This window comes from Grammomys surdaster, unplaced genomic scaffold, assembly GCF_004785775.1.
Source record: "Grammomys surdaster isolate TR1022 unplaced genomic scaffold, NIH_TR_1.0 123980, whole genome shotgun sequence".
Classification (NCBI taxonomy): domain Eukaryota; kingdom Metazoa; phylum Chordata; class Mammalia; order Rodentia; family Muridae; genus Grammomys; species Grammomys surdaster.
In genome coordinates, this window is record NW_021619099.1 from 1,643 (window position 1) to 7,094 (window position 5,452).

The window sequence follows — 5,452 nt, forward strand, 5'->3', positions numbered from 1 at the left end:
TAGAACACCATACATTTAGACAACCAAACAAAAAACAATGGACACACGTGGACATTGGCACACCCAGGACAGATAACAAAGAAACACCTCTAGGAGCCAAAGAGAAATTCAGGATGTCTCCCCAATTTCCTCCTGCTCCTAGGAGAGCTCTGAAACAGCCTTGTCATTCTTTTTTGCTGACACAGCTCAGAGAGAGGACAACTGCTTTTCTGAAACCCTTTCTCTGTCTCATATTCAAGATCTAACTCTTCATCTTCTTCTTTAGGAGATGTAGCAGGTGGCTGTCGATAGCCCGCCTCAGTGCCCTGTTTTCTTAGTTTTCCTATTCCTTCTCACCCTGTTCCTCTCGCCTGAAGCAGCTCTTAGACTGCGGGCAATGCCTGTTTAGAATTCTCCCGACCTACAATTCGCTGTCACCTCCTAGGCAAAATCGGCACCGGGTCAACACCTGTTCACTTAGACCCTATCCCCTTAACCACACTTCCCGCAAACACAGCCATGGCTAGCTAGCATCAGTGCTGTTCATTGCTTACCGAGTGTCCAGGATACCCTTCTCCTTGTTCTGTTTTCCGTAGAGCTCTACCCAAGACAGCGTTCCTCAGCTGGTGTCTCATGTTCAGGCCCCAGGTCGGGTGACATTCTGTTGTCGGCCAGCGGCCACAGTCCACCGGGTACACCTGAAAGAGAGGCTGGGAATGGAAGAAGGGACAGGAGGGCGGGAAGAGATGAACCTGGTACAAAGGTATCTGATCAAGGCTGGATGCTTTAATGTTCCTCTTTCAATTGAAAGGGGAAGCCCCACCTCCACCACACAACCCCTTTTTGCTTCAGGCTAGAGTGGGTGAAGGGAATGCATCCTTAATCAAGGGCTAAAGGTGTCTCCAGGAAAGCTCAGCAGGTGGTCTATTCATCTCTGCTCCTGTAGCAGGTCCTGGGTCAGCCAAGGTGATTAACATCTGAGTCCTATTGTTTTTGTCTGCAGTGTGAAACAAGGTCTCTGAGGCCTGGTCAAGGCTGGGGAGAACGGCACAAGAAATTAAGAAAAAACGGGTAGACTTGAGAAAAAAATTACAAAACGAATAGACAAATGTAATTAAACGGATGACAAATCCAAAAAAAATTACAAAAAAGGAGAAATTTGTAATGAAAATTCTTTTTTTTTTTCGTGTTTAATCTTCTGCTTTACTCAGGGTATTTATATTGAGACTTGAAACCTAAGAAAGTATAACCAGGTGTGGAGCATACCTTTAATACCAGTGCACAGAAGGCAGATCTCTGTGAGTTTGTGGCCAGCCTGGTTCTACAGATCAAGTTCTAGAATAACAAGGGCTACACGAAGAAACTGTCTGGAAAAAAAATTTAAAAAGAAAAGAAAAGCTGAAGTATAAAATCAAACTGAATTTTGAAAACCCAAGTAGAGGTAGAGGGTGGGTAAGAATGTGATCTGGTTGTTCTGTCTTATAAACATGATAACTGTTTTGCAGATTACTGTTTCTTTATACCTAATTATACTTACTATATAGAAAATAACAGGAAAATCGGCTTGGCTGTGGTTACATTGCCTCCAGCTCTCCTGAAGAACTGTGGGCTGAATCTAAATAGACAATTAAGAATTTCCCTTCTTTATTATGCTAGAACATGCTCTTTATATGTGCTCTTTATAGAGGCATGCCACTAAAATCGAAGGTGGGGTGGTGGTGAAATCTTTACCTCTTACTTCCAGTAACCACCATCAGTCTCCTCAGTTATCAGAGTCAAATGCAAACGTTTAACAAGTATAATACATCATCACATTTTCCAGAATTTCTTCCAAATGATAATTTAAAAATTAAAATTCCTAACCAAATCCAGGATCAGCAACCAGTTACTGGGTGATGACCGATTATAAACATAAAAGCAACTACATAATTAACACGTCATGTCTACTTTGGCTCTCAAATAGAGTAACATAGAGGTGGAAAACTTTGTTAGGATAGATGTGTGCATATGTGCATACCCATGTGATAAATTCTAAATGGGTTGTTATTATTTGTTTGTTTTTCTTTGCACAAGTCTATGATTTGTTATTTTGAGGAGAGCCAACCTCTGTCAAGATCAATCAGGAAGAAGGACAGCAATTTGTTAGGGATCCCACATACCTTTAAAATTTCCACGCATACCTTCCATGTTTAAAGTGTTATAGTAAACATTCTGTAAATTCTTGGCTGAAGCCTAAGCAGAAAAACCGTCTGTGTTGACAACAGCATTTACTGCCTGGACTGAATCAGAAAAGTAGCAGATTTTGAAGTGTTTGCTTGGACTAGAAAAGGTAACCTGAAAAAGAAGTTTCAAATGGGAAGCTGAGTTTTTCTTCCCAGGCTAAGTTATTGGACTTTTTGAACAAGTCCGCTACTTGTATCTTACGTAATTAAAACGTCTTATATTAAACATCATTAAAATGCTATTTTCTTTTGATAACACTTTAGTGAAATGCATTGGTAAAAGATCCAACAAGCCATAAACATGGATAATGTTAATGGCTGCCACTTGGAAGCACAGAGATTAGTAGGCTAGTCACTAAATAAAATGAAAATATTACCTAAAGTTTCTAAGTATCTACAACATCTAAAGTGGGATTTATTTGGTGGACCTCAATAAGTTCTCAGAACATTTGCTGTAACTCAGGTAGAAACAGGCAAGTCTGTAGTCCAAAAGGGTATTTCAGCTAAAATAAGTCAATTCTCACATCTGCAGTGGTTTAGAGATGGTCACTGTTGTGTTTCTGCAGCTCTTCAGGCTAAGCGACTGTGATCAATGCTTTAGAGGGTTAGGTAGATTCATTTCCCTTTTGTTCAACAATGCCTCATCTCTATGTAAAACCTGGTCTCCAGTCCCACTATCCAATATCTGCCTTACATTAGGTCTTTCTTCGGGGATATTACACAAAGTAATTACATTATAAAAGGCCACCAGATCACTCTGCTCAAATGTTACAGATGGTTTCAGTAATGATCCAGGAGCAGGGGAACTTCCTCCAATGATTCTCAGGTTGATAAATTTGATTTTCCAAGTATTTTCCACAAAAGGGCTACGGATAAGTCCAAAAATTTGTTCAAATATGCCCAAACAAGAATTTCCTCGGTAGACAGTGCCTGCAACTCCAACCATAACTAATCCATGAGGAGAAGATGCACATTTTAGTCCCTGAGGATCAAGGTTGGGACTGAGAAAAAGAAATTCCTCTCTCACTAATGACAGTCAGCGAAGACTCACAATTTCTGCTCCTTGGTAGTCTGTCATGTTTTGTTCTGAGGTATTATAATAAAACCTAAGCTTGACATCATGCCAGAAGTGCTGTGGGCCCCATTCATCTTGAGGTGGTCCCATAAAAGGATTTTGAGAATTAAGAAGTTCAAAGAACCAGTGACAGAATTCTTCAACTAAGCGATGAAAATCAACCTTTTCAGCTTCTTTATCTGCCTTCGCCTGCTGCTCAAAGAGTTGGATGCCCCTTGTCTTTGTAACTGGCTCTGCTGCCTCCTTCAGATTGGGTGACTGTTTTTCCCAGTAATCTTTTGCATACTGAATAAGATTGTGTTTTTCAGTCGTTGGAGGTACAACCACTCCTTGTGTTGCCAAATACCTAACTATGACTTCTCAGTGGACTTTCTTGCGCCTCAGAAGTTCTTCTACATTTTGGCTATACTCTAATATTGCACGAATAGCATCTTCGCGGTCCACAGGCTGCACCAGGCGGTTGGTGACGGTGTCACAAAGTGCCAATGTTGTACTCACCAATTTTCTATTTTTTAAAAGAATTTTCATTAAAAATTTCTCGTTTTTCATAATTTTTTTGGTTTTGTCATCCATTTAATTACATTTTTCTATTCATTTTGTTATTATGTTCTCAAGTTTACACTTTTGTTTCTCAAATCTTCACTAGTTTTTTTCAACAATGTCTCCAAAACAATTTCTTCTGATAAAATTGAACATTTACTGGAAAAAAAATTGAAAAAATTGAAAGTGCTGTTGAAAAAAACTAGTGAAAATTTGAGAAAATTGATAAGGAAAACATTGGATATGAAATGGAATATGATTCAAAACAATTTTTCTGATAAAATTAAACATTTACTTGGAAAAAAAATTGATCAAATTGAAATCATTGTTCAAAAAACTAGTGAAAAATTAAGAAAAATAGTGAAAACTTGAGAAAAAATACAAAACGAACAGAAAACAGTAGTTAAACAGATGACAAATCGAAAAGTTACGAAAAAGAAGAAATTTCCAACAGAAATTCTTAAGAAAATAGAAAGTTGATAAGGAAAACATTTGATTTGAAAAGGAATGGGATTTGAAACATTTTTTTTCTGATAAAATTGAACATTTACTTGGAAAAATTTGTTAAAATTGAAAACATTGTTGAAAGAACTAGTGAAAAATTAAGAAAAATAGTGAAAACTTGAGGAAAACAAACAAACAAACAGAAAGCTTTAATTAAACAGATGACAAATCCAAAAAATTACCAGAAACGAGAAATTTGTAACAAAAATTCTTAACAAAATAGAAAAATGAGTTACCCAGACCTAATTCTCATATGGGGCTGAGGCTTGATATATCTTTTTTATTCCAAGAAGGCCCGGCTTGATGCCCGCCAGAAAGATTAGTAAAACAAATAGACACTTCCACAAAGTCAGACCAAATATAGATACATGACAATTGACATCCAGGGAAGAGAGATCTCCCTGAGAATTCCCTTCTTTTATCATTTCCAGATAAAAAGGGGCAACACGTGGTGTTTGCTGTGGGAGGATCTAATCCCGATGCTGGCCCTGGGGCTTGCACTACTCAGAACTTCAAGGGGCCATTGACAAGGACATGGAACAGCTAAAACCTGGTATCACTAATCTGGAATAATTCCTCGTTTCGTTGTCTGAAAGGCTCCCCCCAAACACAGGGAGCTGGATCTGCATTTCCTTCAGCAAGGGGGACTCTGTGCTGCCCTCAAGGAGGAATGTTGTATTATACTGACCACTCCGGGGTAGTTAGAGAAAGTATAACCAACATTAGACAGAGATTAAAATGGCAAGAGAAACAGTGAGAACAAGAAGAAGGGTGGCTTAAAAACTGGTTCTCTGTATATATAATGTAATATTATGTATATATATATGCATATATGTATATATATGTATAAATAATGTAATATTATGTAATATATAATATATAATGTAACATTATATATTACATATACTACATATATATTCTCTCTATATATAAATATACAATATATATTACATAATACATGTATATGTATATATGTATATATAATGTAATATTATGCAATATATAATATATAATGTAACATTATATATTACATACACTACATATATATTCTATATATATGTATACATATACAACATATATATTACATATATATGTTGTATATGTATATATAATGTAATATTATGTAATATAT

General features: G+C 37.0%; 1 pseudogene; it reads right to left on the reverse strand.

Moving 5' to 3' along the window:
- Window positions 1-2,790: 2,790 nt before the first annotated feature.
- LOC114636427 lies at window positions 2,791-3,781 on the reverse strand (annotated as a pseudogene).
- Window positions 3,782-5,452: the final 1,671 nt, after the last annotated feature.